This window comes from Oenanthe melanoleuca, chromosome 14, assembly GCF_029582105.1.
Source record: "Oenanthe melanoleuca isolate GR-GAL-2019-014 chromosome 14, OMel1.0, whole genome shotgun sequence".
Taxonomy (NCBI): domain Eukaryota; kingdom Metazoa; phylum Chordata; class Aves; order Passeriformes; family Muscicapidae; genus Oenanthe; species Oenanthe melanoleuca.
The window spans coordinates 16,181,700-16,201,241 of record NC_079348.1 but is presented as its reverse complement, the minus strand read 5'-3'; the positions used below and the strand labels follow the sequence as shown (position 1 = coordinate 16,201,241).

At 46.9% G+C, this 19,542-nt stretch overlaps 1 pseudogene; it reads left to right on the top strand.

Annotated features, from left to right (window-relative positions):
• The first annotated feature begins 10,172 nt into the window (after positions 1 to 10,172).
• On the top strand, positions 10,173 to 19,450 carry LOC130259429 (class II histocompatibility antigen, B-L beta chain-like; annotated as a pseudogene).
• The last annotated feature ends 92 nt before the right edge of the window (positions 19,451 to 19,542 follow it).

Sequence of the window (19,542 nt, the reverse complement as noted above, 5' to 3'; positions counted from 1 at the left end):
CTGAGAGCAAAATAAAACAGATAGCCATAGAAATAAAAAACAGGAGTCAGAGATAAGAAGAAGGAGAATGGAGCAAGAAAGATGGAGGACCCTAAGTGAACAATATGATTTATTGGAGAAACAGTATGATAAGTGGGGTTTACCTGGCTCAGACAAGAATTTGTTTATCGATTTAATGCAAGAGATTGCAACCGAATTATGATTAACCAACTGCTGGATTTGCGGAGGGCTTAAATCAGCAGAAAAATGGCCCTGGAAAGGTTAGAGCTTAACTCCAGAGCAACTCCTAAGGGGGGATAAAACCCAAATTTCAAAGACACTTCAAAGACCTGAGGGCTGGGTCTTAGATAAAAGAGTGATTGGATCAATTTGTATCAGTCCGGAGGGAAGAGAATATACTAAGGTAGTGGGATACACCCCGTGTGTCTCCACCTTAGCAGTAAATTCAGATAACAAAAGTAAAATTTGGCAGCCAGAGTCCCCTGCTGGGTACTGGAGCCTACAAAAGAAAGGCAATTGTGAGTGGAGTGATAAGGTTGGACTTTGCTGGAATAAAGGCTCTGGAGCTAACCCTTACCAGTCACTAGGAGAATTAAGTACTTACTGGGCTGAACCAGGGAGTACAAAAAGTACATGGAAAGCTCCTGATGGGATATACTGGGTATGTGGGAAGAAAGCATACAGTGAATTACCACAAAAATGGAAGGGGTCATACACTCTGGGAATCATTCAGCCAGTCTTCTTTACTTTACCAAGGTCCTGCAGTACTTTCCTGGGGGCACCTCTCTACGAGACACTGAATAAAAAAAAAAAAGGGAATTAAGGAAGAAGCTCCCCGATGTGGGTGGCAGCCAAGTTTGGGGAGGAGAAGAGTGGCCAGCTGAAAGAATAATAGAATACTATGGTCCTGCAACATGGGCACAAGATGGAAGTTGGGAGTACCGGACTCCGGTTTACCTGTTGAATAGGTTGATAAGGCTGCAGGCCGTGGTAGAGATTGTGTCGAATTACGCCTCAGATGCCCTCGAATTGTTGGCTAAACAGCACTCCCAGATGCGAGCTTTTGTATACCAAAATAGAATAGCATTAGACTATTTGTTAGCTGAAGAAGGGGCAGTCTGAGGGAAATTTAACGAATCTGAATGCTGTGTCGAAATCGATGATTACGGAGAAACTATAAAGGGTCTTGCAGCAGAGATAAAGAGGGTAGCACACGTTCCAGTCCAAAAATGGAATTCCATTCTCCAGGCATCTTGGTGGGACCAGTTATTATCAGGAACTTGGTGGAAAAAATTAGTGTTCTTTATTGTGCGTTCATTGTCAGGAATAATATTCATACCATGTTTAATACCTTGTTTTATTAGACTAGTACACTCGGTGGTACAGGGCATGCAAATTGCAGCTATGCCCATGGATCCTGAACTTGCATCAGGAAGGGTGAATGGTAGAGCCTCCAAAATAATAAAATTAGGAAGAGGGGAGATGAACACCAGGGCAATAGAGGCGCTGACAAAATTTGAAGAACAGATAAAAAGAAATCAGCTCCCCTATACAGATTATCGAAAAGAGTCAGAAAAAAATGGCAGTGAGGAATCTGAAGAGGATTAAAAAGGAAACACGAATTAATGTGTTTATATAGAAGGGGAGGGATTGTGATATATATATATACCATATTGTAATTCGTGTTTTGTATAAAATAAGTCTGCAAAATAAACGAGCCACAGGAAAAGGCAGTGATTGCCTCAGAACTAGGTAAATTAACATATCTACAGATCGGACTGCTACCGATAAGCACCTATTTCCTAGGGACGCCTGGAAACTCACAGGAGAACAGCATTTCCCGAAAAACCCATCACCAGGATTGCATTCCCCGACTCTGGTCCCCGTAAAGATGAAATCAATACACAACGGACACAAAATCTCGTCAAGGAGCAGGAAGGACTTTGTCTTGTGTGGACACCAGAGCTGAATTTGAAAGAAACAAAGGACTGTCCCGCTCCAGGCTATGAAAAACAGTATAAAAAAGAGGCCAACCAAGACAGCAATGTGAACACCAGGGGAACCCAGTGCGATAGAGGCTGGGTAACATCGTGTGTTCACCCAATTCCGACCCCGGGCTCGGTATTGTTTTTTCCGGTTGTGGCTTTCCAGGACCGTATTTTGGTCGCGAAAATAAAATTTGCCAATTTAACCTTTTAATTCGGTTTGATTCGTTTATTACCTATAACACCAGCAAACCTACAGTTTGTTAGTAAAGTCAAATCTCTTTTCCTGTTCATCAATCAGTGGAATGCCTCTCAATGTATCTTTTATCTCTTGGTGCTAACTTTATCTACTAGCAGATCTACAACTTGTTTGTAAAGACAAATGCAACATTCTTCTCAGAACAAAAAGCACATTTAAGAGAACTCAGTTCATCAGCATTAATACCGAATATAACATGATCAAAACTGGAACCGAACGTTGTCTAAACTTAGTGAAACTGAAACTTAACAGAAATTAAATCGAACAGAATCAACCTAATAAAACATACCCTTAGTCAATCTTAACAGAACGTAACTGGACATTAAAATATTGGACCTTAACAAGAATAGAAACCAACATCTCTTACAAGTTATAGACGTAATTTACTGTAATGCGGTTAATAAAAAAGGCACTAAAATGTTCGAATTCTCTGTGAACAGGATGATTTTACTGGAGGGATTAAAAAGGATGTGATGTTGTGATCCTACGTTATTTGGATTTGAGCATAGATCATAGTACTTGCAATTATAAAGTATAGCTCTTATTAGGATTCTTCAAAGTACACCTTTAATAATTTTTAAATTACTAAAGAGGTATACATAATCAAAATGCTGATACATGTTTTATGGAAAAAGGATTTCCAGCCTTGGCTTAAATATTAACTGCTGTTCTACTGGCATTTAATTAAAAGCATTTGTGAAGAAAGGGTCCCCCGAATTTAGGGGGCAGAAATATTCTCTGCCTGTAAATATTGTTTGGTATATAAATTTCTAATTATTATTCTAAAAGCCGATACCATTATAACTGTGCCACAGTACACACAGATAGTTTTGAATTCCTCCAGAAAAACAATAATAAATGACCCTCTCCCCCTTTTATTTTTGTTTTGTTTTGTTTTGTTTTGTTTTGTTTTGTTTTGTTTTGTTTCTGCTAGAAGGGATTTGAAGACACAGCTGCCTGTGGGCTGCAGAAAAGAGAGGGGGCTCGGCAGTCGGGCAGCAGACAGCAGCGGCAGCTCCGGGTCCCTGCGGGGAAAACGGGAGCCGCCCCGAGAACGGGGGGAGAGGGGGGAATGCCGCCGCGCGGGGAAGGGAAAAAGAAACTTTTGCTGTATGGCATCTATATTTGTAGGGGTTAGATCCCTACATTTGGAACGAGCAGGTGGCGGTGGAAGCCATGCGGACCCGCCACGGCACCGAGCCCGAACCGAGCCTGGCACAGCCCTCCCGGGGCTGCTGCACCCCCAAGCACACGAGGGTGAAAGAGAGGAGGGGAAAAGGCAGTAAAAAACAAACCCTAAAACTGCACACAGTGGTGGGGAGAAAACGAAGGCAGAACAAGGCTAAAAAGGCACAAAGCACTCGCACCCCCTCACACCCGCCCCAGCAGAGCTGCCGGCTCCGCCAAAAAGCCGCGCTCCGAGCCCACGAGAGAAGGCGAGTGGAGTCCCCAGCTCCGGAAAGGAGCCGTGCCGCAGGAAATGTCGGCCGGCCCCAGCAGCTCCGGAGCCGCACTCTCCGTGCAAAGCCGCGGCCAGGCGCAGCCTGGGCTTCGGGGGCTCTGGAGCACAAGACTCACCCAGACGCTGCTGTGGCACCGCCGCAGCTCCCAGAGGGTGGGAGCACTAAACTGCGCCCGTTATTCTGCAGGCGCCTGCAATTGAATTCCGGATCCCGGTTTCTTTGTCCCCTTCCATGCGTCTGCACATGGCTGGATTATAAGCAGCTTCAAAAGCCACTATAACATTTTCTAGCAATCTTTTCAACACTAAAAATGTTCTTCAAAGGTAATCTTTCCATCATTCTTGAAACAATGGAAAGGAAAACAGAAATGGAGCCAGGAGGCTGTAATTTTATTTTTTTATACCGTGTAGGTAGCGATTTTGTGGCTACCATGTCATCCCATATGTCTGCTGTCTCCCTGGCTTGCTGGCCATATCTCCCACGATTCCACATCGCGGCTGCGCAGATACATTGCTCATGTGTTCCCTGGTTCTTCCCCATGTCTCATGGGAGGCAATTTTTTTTTTTTTTTAATTTTTCCCCCCAGATCTTGGCTGTTCCCTCACCACAATTCTGGAGACCGCTGTCCTCACGACTCTTTCATGCTCCCACCCCCAATGGCGCAATATATTTTCCGGTTCGTGACCTTTTCTTGTTTCTTGCCATCCTGCAGCTGACTGTAGCTGTAGCCATTCGCTTCTTTGTATATTCCATTTCCAAGTCCCTTGGTTTCTTTGGATCCATCACTTAACGGCATCCCAGAGAGTTATTCCCATCCTTTCCCACACAAGGGTGTTGAAAACACTCCTGGGGGCACCAAAAAATCCTCTCTCCTGACTTAATCACAAGAGTCTTTTTAAGACCTCTGGGTCATACTTCACTGCTCTCTTAGAGAGAATAAGCTGGAGGACATTCAGCATGGCCTGTTCTTCTTTTGACAGTGCCTTTCCCATCCTTCCAACCCCGGCTGCTCGCCTTTTCCCAGTGTCCCCTCTGCAGCGTAAATATTTTTTCCGGAGCCTTTCTCCCGGGACTCTTCTTTCTCCCTTACTCCTTGGAGCCGCCCTCTGACTCCCCCAGCACGGTCCTGCAGCGCTGGCCTCCAACCAGGCCTCCCGCCTGTTCACTCCACAGAGCCCTGCAGAGTCAAAAGGGTCCGATGCTCTGCTTCATTATCACGGTGTTCGTTACTGTTATAGATAAAAACGAGATAAAGCCGAATTAAACATGATTAAAATAAGTGATATTTATTTTGCGACTGAAACACGGTCCTCGATAGCCACACTCAAAAAGGGACAAGGCCAAGCCCGGGGTCGGTGTCGGGTGAACACACAATGATTCGAACTCTATAGCTCCGAATCCCCAAATGTTCACAAAACTGCTTTAGTTAGCCCAGTTTTTATATAATTTTTCTTTGCCCGGAGCGGAGGTCTTTTTCTTTTTTTATCGTTTCGCATATTCATATGGTTTCTTTTCACTGCATTGGGATGGACAAAACTATATTCTGGGAGACGATGAATTTTGATGAAGGCAAGTTCAGGTTTACAGGAAGATGGAATTGAGATGTAACTTGCAGATTTTGTCTTACTGGAAACGAGCATTTAGATGTATTTTTCTTGATGGCTCTGATTACCTTAATTGTGAGTGCTTATCGGGTTCTCATCACTTGAGTGTCTCCCTGGACAGAGCCATCTCCACCTTGGCTACGTTTATTGTCTTGCTAACCTTAGCTCTTCAGCTTTTGTTGGCAATTACAGTGTTACGATTAAGCAATCCCTGTTCCTCCCTTTGCAGCTCTTTGTTTTCAAGCTGTTAATTTTTTATTTATACAGACATTTCTTATTCTACATTAATTTACAACTTTACAAGTATTACATTATATCATATATCACATCACCATGGAGTCACCAACATGCAGGAACTCAGGACTTCTGAACAGCTAACCAATGTGATTAAGCAGAAGCCACTTTATTGTTTATATTTTGCTCTACTTATACATTCTAAAACTACTGTCCACGGGATCACGTAGTACTTGATTGGTGCCTCTGTCTTGTCCACGCGCTCTACTCACACCTCTCAGGAAATATGATTGGTTACAGTTCAGTGCTTCCAGGCCCTTCTTTATCATAGTTTTCTTGCAGTCTTGGTATTCTGTTTTTCACCTTCTTCTTTCCCAATTTAGCAAAATTTATGTTTCTGTAGCCCCAAGAAATTCCAGAGTGAATGATAAGAATACCTAAAAATGGTTTGGCTGGAGCACACTGTGACCTAAGCTGTTCAAATACATTGCTACAGTGGGCACCCATGGAACCAGAGGGGGTAGGGACACAAGGGGGGTGACCTCAGGCAGGAAATTCCAGTGCCCCCAATGCCTCCAGTGCCTCCAGAGCTCCCAGTGTCACAGCACGTTATTGCAGATGTCACTGGGGTCCCACTGTCACACATAGGGTCCAGGCAGCTCTGCATGGGTCACCTGGGGAATGTAACAGGGGAACAAGACACAGGGCTTGGGGACTGGTGGGGGCAACACCCATGGGTGATGTGTCCCTGTCCCCAAACCCATACTCACACCTTATTGTCTCAGTGCCCACGACATGGGGGTTCAGCACATCCTCCTCCACCAGGGGAGTCCTGGGATAAGGGTGGATTCTGGATGGGGTCTGGGGAAAGGGGAGTCCAGCTGGAAGCCCCCCACTCACCTGTCCTGGGGCTTCCTGAAAGCTGCAAGGAAAAGGGGAGGGGGTGATTGTGGGGACCCCATGGTGCTGGTGGTCATCATGTGGTGTCATCAGGGCATGTGATGGATAATGGGTGGGGGATGAAGATGGGGTGAGGGTGAGGTGGGGTGGGGTGAGGGTGGGATGAGGCATGCTGTGTCCAAAGGCGGGTATCACTGTCACCTGGTGGGGGGCGCAGAATGGAGGTGGGGGATGTGATGGGTGCCATGAGGCACATCAACGGGGACATCATCCCAATGCCAAGGGTCTCAGTGCCCTGGGAGGGTCACGCTCAGAAGGGTGAATGTGACCTGATGTGCAGTGGGGGATGTGACAGCTGGGTTAGGGATGCCTGGCTTGGATGTCCTGGGTGGAGATAACTGGAGCCAGACGGTCTCAGTTGTCCTGGTCTGTGACACCCAGTGGTGAGGGCTGTGAGCTGGGCTGGGCTGGGGATGGTGTGGGGGGGATGATGTGGAATGGGAATGTGTGGAATTGAGTTTGCTGTGTGTGGAGTCACCCTCAGCCTGAGGGTCCTGCTCACCCAGGACAGTGACGTTCAATGATGGGCTCCTGGCCATGCTATCCCCCGTTGCTCACTGGGCACTGGTAGTGGCCACTGTCATTGTCCCCAACATGCCGCTTCTCCAGGTAGGGGCCAGTGCCCAGCAGTGTCCCCAAGCCCCCCGGTGCCAGGAGAAGGACAGGAGACGTCTCCCCATGGCCACTGTGCAGCTCAGCTCCAGACTGTCCCCCACCGCCACCTGTCCCCCAGGGGGCTGCACCAACAGTGACACCCTCGAGGGCGGGACCCCTTTGGGAGGACACAGGAGGGATTGGGGACATGGGAGGAATGGGGGACACTAGGGAGCAGTGAGGCAATCAAGGAGTGGGAGGATCAGAGAGGGATGGGATGATGCCTGTGAGGAAGAAGGGAGCCCAGATATGGGGAGGATGGCTTGGAAAGGGGTGGAAGGGACCGCAGGGAAGGATGGGAGTTTCAGTAAGGAGACACATGGAGAGGGTTGATGATACTAAGGACCCAGACAGGGATGGTGGGAACTGTGGACAATGGAGGGAGGACAGAGAGGGAGAGGCGCACCCAGGGACGGCAGTGGCAACCGTGTGAGGGGTGGAGGCACCAGGGAAGGCGAAGAGGGGACCAGAGAGAGAGCTACGAAGGCAGGGAGGTACGTAGAGGGTTGAGCAGGGATGGGAGACCTGGGAGGGCTGTGGGGGCTCCTTGTGCCCATCCCCGCACTCACCGCACACTGTGACGCCGAGCCAGGCGCTGCTCTTCCGCACAGCCCCCCCTCAGAGCGCACCTCGCAGCTGTAATTCCCTGAGAGGGAGACCCCCACGGCGGGCACCAGGAGCTGAGGGGACCCCTGCGGGCCCCCCACCAGCTGCCCTTCCTGGTAGAAGCAGTACAAGAGGGGGGCTCAGGGCCGCAGGGGACTGGGGGTGCTGAGGCAGCTGAGATTGAGGGGAGACCCCTCAGTGAGCTCGGGGAGACCCTCCAGCACCAAGACAGGCTTGAGCTCTGGGAAGGAGATGGGGGTGGGGACTGTGACTCTGAGTCCACTGAGGAGTGGCTTTGGGGGTGTCAGGGTATTGGGGTTCCAGCCGGGTGGAACCCGGTGGGGTTCCACCCAGTGGGGGTGCTCACTGTGCACTGTCACTGTCACCGGTGCTGACAGTGACATTCCTGAGGCCACCAAGCCCCCGCAGCAGTAGCAGCCGCTGTTGCACAGCTACAGGGGGGACAGGGACAGCTCGGTGCCCCTGAGGGACTCCCCCAGATCATTCCTGTGCATGTAAAATCGCATCCAGATGACAGGCTCGTCCTGCCGGCCCTGGCAGCTCAGTGTCCCCCTCCAGCAGCGCCCATGCTGGCACCTGCAGCACCAGCGGTTCTGTGGGACAGGAGGGTCCCGTCACACTAAGGAGCCCGAGAGTGGTCCAAAGTGGGTGCCCATGGCACCGGAGACATCTGGCTATAGTGTCAGTTGCGCAGAGTAGGGACTCCAAAAGCAGCCCCGTGGCACAGCTGTCACCACGGGGGTCCCACCACACTGGGGTGCACTGGGATGCACGGGATGCACAGGCTCTCGCCACATGAGGGCTGTGAGGCCACCACCTGAGTGGAGCCCACCCAGACCTATTAGGGAGCCCCCTGAGCATTTCAGATACCCCCTCACCATTTGACACCATCACAGAGGGGCTGATCCCACTTCCGGGTCTGTCACACCTGCAGGTGCCACTCTCAGTGACAACTAAGTGCTCGGATTCCTTCTGCTACCAGAGCCGCCAGTCCTTGTACCAGGTGGTGTCACCGGTGGTCCCCAAACCCTGGCAGGTCAGTGTCACCTGGTCCTACAGCACCACCAGCATCCAGGGGGGCTCAACCAGGAGCTGGGTGCTCTGGGCACCTGTGGGTGACAGGGGACACCAGCCTGCCAGGGCCACGATGGGGCTGGGGACAGGGCAGGGACATGGCATCCCCCGAGTTCTCACCAATGAGGCTGAGGGTCTGGGCTGGAAGGGAGAAGGGACAGGGCTGGGTGGGGGTGGCCCTGCAGGGACAGCAGCACCTGGGGGACCACGTGTAGTATCTATCCCCAAACTGTCCCCACAGGAACACTGGTATAGCACGGAGGATTTGAGCACAGGGACACCTCAGACACCTTGAGCTGAGGCAGGATATGGGGACACTGTGGACACAGTTCCAGACGCGAGTCGGAGAGGAGGTGTCCCGGGAAGCCTCACTCCTGTGCACTGCTGGTTGGTTTCAGGAACCTCCGAATCGATTTTGGACAAATTCCCTTTGGGTAAGACGGTTCAGATTTCAGACACATTATAGGATAACTATGGGCTGAGCTCTCAGCCATGAACAGCTCACTCTACTATCCACTTTAAAAAGTTTAGCTTCTGTTCATCCTGTCTCTGTCACAGAGAAGGAACTCAAAGATTTACTCATGTGGGTAGGGCTTCATTACCCACAGGCAGAAACAAATGTGCTATTTACAGCAGGGTTCTGGCAAGAAGTTAATCGTGATTTATATCAGTCTGCAACTCTGAGAGATAAGGGAGCGAAAGACCTTCTAACTGCAGCTAGGATAATGTTAGAAGTTTTGTCTCCCAAAAGTGTAGCTTTATCCAGTCTCCTCGGCAGAAAGCAATCAAAAGTCCCTCAGAGACTGGGGAAGGATTCTCACCTAGCCATCAGCTGGGGGAGGGAAGTTTATGGCCATCTTGCCAGCAGCAGGTGGTTCAGCAACGGCCCTGCCAGCAGCAGGCCCACTCTTGCTATCAGCAAGGTGCTATTAATATAATTGAAGGACCTGAGGAAGGTCAAAGTGTATCCCCTGAAATGTTAGAATCTCCAGAACCACCCATCTTCCCTGAACTACCCACGGTGCTTTACCCAAAATCCACAATACCTTATCTAAGGTCGGGAAAAATTAAGTTAGAAATATTTCCAAGCGAGTTGGAGAACTGAGATTTTTGCTTCTTCAGCTCTTCAGAAACCCTGAGCCCAGAAGGCGGGAGAGCGCTACAGGCGACTTCCCGGGCCGCGGGGGACACTGGGGAGGGGGTCAGGACCGCGGAAATAGTGGGAAAAAGCACGGGCTCAGTGCGTTCAGTTGCAGGGATGTCCAGGGGGCGGCAATCTGCGGCAGCGGCTGGGACACAGAAAGGCGAGACTATGCGGGCGGCAGCAGAGGCTGCGCCTAACCTGATTCCATGTGCTGCAACGGCAGCGGCTGGCGTGGGCGCTGGGGCAGCCCCGGTCCTGGGCATGGCGCCGGGCAGGGCGGCGGTGACCCCGGTCCCGAGGCCGGTGCCAGACAGGACGGCTCCCGCCTCGGGCCTGGTAGATGGAGTGGCCCTGAGCACGGCAGGAAGTGCGCGGGGGTCACAAAAGTGTCAGCAATAGGGACACAGAACCCAGACACAGGGAGAGCATTGCCCTGTTTCAGGAAAAGACAAATTCAAAAGAAGAGAGAAATTCATGCTTTGTAAAGTCAAAGGAGAAAAATTTAACAACTTTTAAGCAATTGCTGGGCAGCCACCCGGACGGAGCTGATCCAAAGAAAACCCAGGTACAGCAATGTGAGGTCATCAGCCCGGGGCTCACCGAGGGAGGGGGAGTGCCACTGCCCCGCTCCCAGAGGCTCCGTCAGCACCCCTGCTGCTCTCCCCCTGTGTCTGCACGATTTAAGTGCTGCAGACGGGAGGGGGAATGGGGGGTGGAGAGACATCAAGAGCTGCTTTTATCTCCATTGTGGAGGACAAACAGAGCAAGGGAAAATGATAACAGATTGATTTCTATTTTCACAGTTCTTGTATGTTAAAGTAAAGGTGTTTTTTTTTGTATTGTTGTTAAAAAGATGCTGAAATTCTTAAGAGTGGTGAAGATATAAAGTATTTTGTATTTGATTTAAATAGATATCATCTATATTTAGTGATTTATTATTTCTCAGATGTGAGTGGACATTTATCCAAATGTCAACATTGAGTTTTAATTTTCGTATAGTTAATTGTTTTAAACAAACCAGTTTCTAAGTATTTGCAATACTGTCAATATAAATTAATAAATTTTGAATTCTTATAAAGAAGAAACTTGCAAATTTATACTTTGCAGATTTATTATCAGTATTTTAGTTTCTTCTTCAAACCACATTGCAATGGATTTCCAGTTTACATTTTTCAAATTGTCAATTAAATGCTGTGTAAACACAAATTAAAACCACTTCTAGGATCATCATTTGAATTGTAAAATTTAATCTGAATCAAAATTTTCTTTATCAATATTGGAAAAGCAGTATTTATCTATCAGGTCGATTTTTAAGGTTCAAATTGAGTTTCTGTATTTAATTTTGAAAACACTGTAATAAGATTGTACAAATTCTGTATCACAGAACAATTTTGCTTTCTTTTTCACTGTTTAACCTGAAGTCTTTTCAACATTTCAAGTAAGTTTTGGAAAGCCTCCAGACGTGTCCTTGAATCAAATGTGTAAAGATAATCAGTTAAGTTTACTTAATGTAAACTTAATGTGAACTTAATGTTTCTTTGTTTTCCTTTTATTCTCTTTTTATTTTGGCAGGTCTTTTGTGACCTGGTCCTGTGCTGTCTTATGGTTTTGAGTGTTTTTCAGAATTCCAGAAAATTATTTGAGCTTCATTCTCAGAAAGAATTTCTAGTATTATGGTTTTCCTGAGTTGCTATCACGGAAGCACTGCAGCAGCTTGCCATGTTCAAAGCATCTCACCCTAAACAAAAACTTCAGAGAAAACGAGTTGCTAGAGGAATTTGATTTCTTTCTCACCTTGAAATGTTTAATTGTAGCTTTGTTGTTAAGAGTTGTGGGTTTTTTTCTTAATAAGAAGATGTCAGGGAGTTCTCTTCCGATTAGAATTTAGGCTCTGGCTAGGCCTTAATTCTAACTGAAAGAGAAATTGTGTAAACCCAGGTGTTTTCTGCATCAAAATAATATTCCAGTCATTTGGATTGGTAATTTGACTTTATCAACACAGCAGCTGAAGCTAATTTTGGGATGAATTTGGTGTTCATTTCCCAGAGATGACCATCTAATTCCTCATTGAATCAAGGCTTGTCAGCTGTTTGCAGACCTTGAGATGATGACACAGTTTTTTAAAGATTGATGATTATTTAATCTTGTAAATGTATGTCTGTTGTTTAAAGCATTGTTGATTATTGTATTGTGTTTTACCTGCAGAAGATTGTAAACTTTGGGTTTGTCTTTTTTTTAATAGTATAGTGGTATTGTTAATTTTTGTTAGATAAAAGGAAGGTTAGTTGAAGGAAAATTCTCCAGTTTTGATCAAAAATGTAGAGACAAAGAAAACTGAAAGGCTTTCAGATTAATTACTTGGAGAAAGGGTTCTGCTTGTGTCTCCACAAAGAGAGGACGGAGATGGGTGCCAGTGAGATACCTAGGGCCATGTTGGGCCCAGGCACGGGTGGATGCCAGCCCTGAAAGTGAAGGGGCGAGCTCACAGATTGAATCAGAAACAAAGATCATGAACTCCTCTCTGGACAGCACATGGGGAACTCAGGAGCAGACGTCACACTTATATATTTTCTGGCCAAGAGATTGGAATTTGATAGTACCTTTAGGTTGAATTACAGGCATAGGATGAAGTTCCGTATGTCTGCAGAGTGAAAGTGCAATAACATTCATAAGGCCAAGAGGAAAACTAGCTATTTTTTGTCCATTCGTGGTACAGAAGCCATTTACCATATGAAGAAGAGACCTCTTGCCACAATGGAACATTTATCTGAAAATGGATTTTTAGTGGGGCTCACTGCGGCACTCACCACTCAGAAGTTAACTTGGAAAACTGATAAACCTCTTTGGGTGGATCAGCGGGCCTTGGAAAAGAAGAAATCGAGTGCTTTGAAGAATTTAGTCAAATAACAGTTGCAAAAAGGACACATCAATTTAAAAAATAGTCCCTGGAATTTTCCCATGTTTGTCATTCGAAGGAAGACCTCTGGTTCACGGAGATCGCTTCATGATCCCAGAAAGCTGAATGAGATTATGGAAGAAATGGGACCTCTTCAACAAGGACTTCCATTTCTCATGATGATTCCTAGAGATTGGCCACTTGTGATCATTGATCTCAAGGATTGTTTTTTCAGTTTACCACTTCATCCAGATGATGTTAATCGAATGGCATTCTCTGTTCCAAGTTTAAACAGAGAAGAACCTTTGAAAATATATCATTGGGTTGTTTTGCCACAAGACCTCAAGAATTCACCAACAATTTGCCAATGGTATGTGACACAAGCTTTGGCTCCAGAAAGAGAAAAGTATCCTGAAGGAGGATCATTCATTATATGGGTGATTTGCTTATTGCAGCATTCACACAACAGAAGCTGCAAGAAGACCATGACTGTGATCACAGAAGTGCAAAAGGCTGGATTGGAAATTAGCACTTCAAAGAGTCAGGAAATTGCACCTTGGAAATATCTTGGATGGAAAATCACAGAGCAAACAATAAAACCTCAGAAAGTAGAAATCAGCTCAAAAGTCAAAAATTTGCAAGACCTGCAACAACTTCTTGGAGAGATAAACTGGATGAGACTGATTCTAAGAAACACAAATGAAGACCTTTTAATTTTTATTCAATCTTTTGAAAGGAAACAGCGATATCAGATCTCCTAGAACTCTCACACTGGAAGCACGAAGAGCTTTGAAAAAAGTTGCAGAAACTATATAGCAGAGACAAGCATCGTTATGTAGATTCATTGCCTTTTTGTTTAGAGGTGTTGGGAGAAGGAACACAGTTATATGGTTTAATTTTTCAATGGGACGAGTCTCAAAAAGACTCACTTTTAATTACAGAGTGATTTTTCTATCTTACCGATCCCCAAAAACAATTCATACAGGTTTAGAAATGATAGCTCCGATCATAGTAAAGGGAAGAACAAGGCTGATGACAATGACAGGCAGAGATTTTTTTATAATATATTTACCCTTGAAAAAGCAATATTTTCATTGGGCACACCAAAAATCACAGGATTTAGCAATTGCATTGTTAGATTATACAGGTATTTGTACAACTCATTATCCGAGTCACAGGTTGTTAAAGCAATTGTGGCAGACAGATGTTACAAAATATTCACCATTTGAAAAATTAAAAAATATTCACGTTTCAGTTAATACCTTTTCAGGAGCAATTTTAGAAAAACAATAAAGGAGGGAGGCAGAGGCTATGCCTCACATGCAGTTGAACAAAAGTTTTATACGTATTAAACTTCTTCTATGGTTCTTTTTCAGAGCAAACTCCAGCAATTATAAGACATTTTACAAACGATAAAAGGGCAAAGCTAAAGAAAAATCCTTTGGTTTTGATCAGAAATTTAGAAACACGTAAAACCGAAGGACCTTTCAAACTAATCACATGGGGAAAAGGTTTTGCTTGTGTTTCCACAGATAGAAGATTGAAGTGGATTCCTGCAAAATACATGAAACCATACCGAGCCCAAACAGAGGCAGATGCCAATCCTGGACGATAAGAAGGGAGCTCGCAGACAGAATCAAACACAAAGGATGTGAAATCCTCTTCAAACAAAACAAGATATAAAAGACTTAAGGACTGACAGTGAAACATGTTTGTTTATATGTTGTTGTAGCTTATCTTTTTGTCAACTATGTTAGGTAATGAAGCAGATCTACCAGTGATGCAGCCAAGGGAGAATATTTGGGAAAAATTTAGCACATGCAGCAGGATTGGACATGATTTGTTTGAGACTTTCCAGGCCAAAAAAGCCATTTTCAACATGTCTGGTGGGATTGCCAGTGAAAGAATGGCCCATTCCAGAGGGCATCCCTTCATGGGCATTGCAGGTTGTGACAACTCCTGTGGATGGATGGCATGTGTGGGTTCAGTTTCTCCCTGTGGCCTCTTTCGAACCAGAAGAACTAGAACTTTTTCGTTTGACAAGAATGGACTTTGGTATTGTATTTAATATTTTAGAAGTGACAAAGAACTGAAAAATAGATGTTACTCCAAATCATTATGTATATAAAAATGCTTCACTGTGGTGCAATTATACTGCAGTTTCAAACAAACCATCCCTCCAGGTTCCTGCACAATTGCCACGGGGAGTCTTTTTCATTTGTGGGGACAGAATTTGGCCTGCTATCCCTGCAAACATCAAAGGAGGTCCATGCAGCATTGGGAGACTTCTATTGTTAACCCCAGATTTAAAAATTCTAAGAAAACTAAAGCACAGAGAAAAGAGAGCAATCAAACAATACGATCTGAATTGTGATGATGAATTCTATACATGGAACAAGGCAAAGAGAATTGTGGTAGTGATATTCTCACTTCAGGCCGCATCAGGGATGGACTTGACTCAATTGGATTGTATGGGTTGTTGGTTGAGCAAAAATGCCAAAGCTGTCCCTCTTGCACTGAGTGACATGCTAACTGATGTCAACAGTGTGAGAAAGGCCACTCTTCAAAACAGTGCAGCAATTGATTACTTACTGCTGACTCATGGACATGGATGTGAAGAATTTCAAGGAATGTGCTGCATTAACTTGTCTGATCATTCAAAATTAATTCATAACAACATAAGACAGTTGCAGGAAGGTGTGGCAAAGCTTGGAGAAGTTACTGGATCATGGTTGGATGGTCTGTTTGACCTTTTTGATCTTTCACCTTTGTGAAAAGAAATTTTGAAAGTAGGATTTTATATATTAGTGGGGTTTGTAGTTCTTGTCATTTTGCCATGCATCATTCAACATATTCGGCAGGCCATGGAGGAAACTGTGAAAGGTGTTTTTAGTGCAAACAGCAGGGGGAGATGTGGGAGCCCAGGGTGTTCCCCTGGCTTCCTTGGGGGCTTCAAGACCCCCCTGGCGGGGTCCCCAAAGACCCTCAAATGAGACCCAGGTGTCTCAGGGGCTGGATTTAGCTCCTTGGAACAATTTACCAACATTAAGAGAAGAAATGCAAGCTGCAAAATTAAATAGAGTGTAAAGTAAACTGTTAGAATGTAGAATTAGCAGATTTCTAGAATATTTCTATTAAGGGGCTCATGGCCAAAATGGAGGATTTGGGGCAGGGTATACCTCTTCCTTCTTCTCCTCCGTGTCATCCGTGCTGGGTGACATGCTGGCACTCTCAGATTGGATGGGGACAAAGCTGGACAGTTTAACAAGATTGTATTGTATTGGAAAGTTATCATAAATAGCGCATAATTTAGAGTATAAAAGATAAGTCTCATCATCTCATGATCACCTCATGGTCCTCTTATGGTCTCGATCATCTCATCTCATGGCCATCTCAGCGTCATGGTCATTTCCTGATAACCATAATCATATGCTCAGGGGTATCCCACTGTAATGGTCATCTCACAGTCACCTCATGATCATGATCACTTTTGACTATGGTGTATTATGATCATCTCATGGTCATCTCTTGGTCACAATCATCTCATGCTCATGGTCATCTCACAGTCATGGTCATCATTGTAATGGTAATCTCATGGTCATGGTTATGTCATGGTCATTTTATGATCATTTTATGTTCAGTTAATTTCCCACAATCTTATCATGGTCATCTCTTGGCTGTGGTTGGGTCATGTTCATGGTTATCTCATGATCACAGATATCTCATGGCAACCGCACGGTGATGGGTCATTTCCTGATAGTCATCATCTCATCCTCTCAGTCATGTCATTGTTATGGTCATCTCATGGTCACAATCACATCATGGTCACTTCATGGCCATCTCATGGTCACAATGATCTCATTAGCATGGTCATCTTATTGTCATCTCTTGGTCACAGTCATCACATGCTCACAGTAGTCTCACATTCATGGTCATCTCATTGTAATGGTCATCTCATGACCATGGCCATGTCATGGCCACAGTCAGGCATTGCATGCTCATGGTCATCTTATGCTCATGGTCATCTTGTGGTCAATGCATGGCCACAATCATATCATGGTCATCTCATGGCTGTGGTTGTGTCATGGTCACAGTCATCTCAAGGTCACAGTCATTTCATGATCACCATCGTAACATGGTTATGACCACCAGAGAGTTTGTGACCCTCATGAGATCCTCGGTGCATTTAGTTCCTACAGGAGTGTGGGGACCACTTGGAAATGACATGCATGCCTTGTTAATTGGATGTTCTTCAACTGCTAAGTTGGGACAGGATCTCTCCCAGTCCTCCGCTAAACTCCCAGGCCACTCCTCAGTCAATCAGAGAAGGCACTAAAATAATTGAGCCAATCAGAACTCACGGTGCTGATGACTCCTCAATGTCCAGGAAGTCCCACAGAGCCCAGAGCTCCTCACCTGGACTCCACCCACGTCTCGCCCTCACCCCCTGTGCCTTCTACCAGGGGAATCTGGAGGGGGATATCACGTTTTATGTTCTTTTTTGTTCTTCCAGAGTCGGTATTTCATGTTCAGACTCTTATTTATTTATATTACAGTGACTTCTACAGCACTTCTAGCTAACTAACTAAAAATGGCAACATATCTCACTCTCTGCAAGGCCTTTTAAGGACCAATATGTCCAACTAAGAACAGATACCTAAACTATTTTTATTTTTAACCCAATGAGCAATCACCCATGACCCACAATTACAATTAAAAAAGTACCACCTAGACCCATGAAGAAGGTGAAGAAGAAAGAAACCTCTATCCTAAAATCTGCATCTTGCTTCACATATATGACTAAAACCCCAAATTCTAAATTTTCCACCATGTGACATTACACGCTTCTATTCAAACAACACACCAGTGATCCCAGTCGGTGGGATGGTGGAAAAAGTGTGGAGAGAAAGGGAAATGGGGAGGTGGGACCTCCAGATGTTGGGGAGTGGAGCTGGTGACTGGGGAGTTATGGCAATGTAAGAGGAAAATACAGAGAAGGGTCGAAAAGAGGAACTGGGACCATGGGAAGAAGGGTGCCATGGCGGCCGTGGGGCACTGGGGGTGTGGAGTCCAAGTTGCCCCGGAGCTCTTGGCTACTGTGTCTCCTGGAGGGCTGCGGGAGGGGCACCCCCTGTCCTGTGTCCTGCACACACAGGGCTGTTCCAGGAGATGGTTAAGTCCGAGAGTCACTTCATTAACAGCACCACCCAGGTGAGGTTCGTGGAGAGGAACATGTCCAACCAGGAGCAGTTCCTGCACTTTGGAAGCAATGTGTTGCACCAGCCCTCTCCCATCTCTCCCAGTTCCCCCCAGCTGATCCCAGTGTGTCCTCACTCTCTCCCAGTGTCCCTCAGTGTGTCCATCTCACTGTGGCTCTCGAGCTCCCAGCCCAGCCCTGGCTGCCTGCTCTGCTGTGTGATGGACTTCTACTCTGCTCAGATTCAGCTGAGGTGGTTTCAGGGCCAGCAGCAGCTCTCAGGGCATGTGGTGGCCACTGACCTGGTCCCCAGTGAGGACTGGATTTCTATCAGATTTCTGCTGGAAACCTCAACCCACCAAGTGGAGTCACCTCCAGCTGCCAGGTGGAGCACGTCAGCCTGGAGCACCCCCTGAGCCAGCACTGGGGCCGGCCTAGACCCTGCAGTGAGGGAGGAGTGGGGAAGGCACTCGGGGGCTGGGAGAGGGGTTGGGGTGTGTTGGGAGTAACTGGGAGGGAGCTTGAGATAGCCTGGTTTAAACTGGGAGTATGGCTCAGAGGTCTAGAATGGCTGAAAAGGGGTTTGACGACTGCTGGGGAGGGTGGGATGGGGTTCTGGGGATCCTGGTGGGAACTGGAAGGGAGTTTGGGGATGCTGGGTATAACTGGGATTTGAGCAAGCGTGGAAGGGCCGGAAAAAGATCAGGGATTGGAAAGCAAGGGTTGGAATGAGTGGGGTTGGTTGTGCTGGAAAGCCATTGGGAGGGGTCTTGGCGAGTTGGGGTGGGACTGGGAAGGGATTGGGAGAGGGTTTGGAGGTCCTGGGACAGTGGGGGAAATGGGGAGGGGGCTGGGGGATCCTGAGAGGGACAGGAGGGGCTTTCATGGGTCATGGGGAGGCTGGGAAGAGATTGGGAGGAGGTTTTAGGGGGTTCTGAGTGCACTGAAGGAGACTAGGAGGGTGCATGGAGAAGTTTGGGGTGGCTGTGAGAAGTTTTGGGGGGTCCTGACCCCTGTGGTCCCCCAGGGATGCCCCCAGACGCTGCCTGCAGCAAGGTGCTGATGGGGATCGGGATCTCTGCATTGTGCTTTGTCTTCCTGGTGCTGGGGCTCGGCTTCAACCTGTGCAAGGTGCGGGTTGGGGGCCGGGGTTCATGTTCCCCCTTCCCCAGAGTGTGTGTGCTCCCCCTAGGGCACTCAGCCCGGTGTCACCCCCATGTCTCTGCCACACAGCTCCTGACCCAACAGCGGTCACAGCCCCTCCCTATAGCCTCAGGAGCGGCCAGGACCCCCGGCTTCGTACCTGTGCTGATTTTGGGGAAACAGTGTGTGTCCTCCCCAGCCCCACTGTAACTCTGCCGCAGCCCAGCTGCTCCCAGTGTTCCCAATAAAGCTTCCCAGTTAGACCCATTCCATTTACTGGGGGGCACTGAGGATGGACCTGG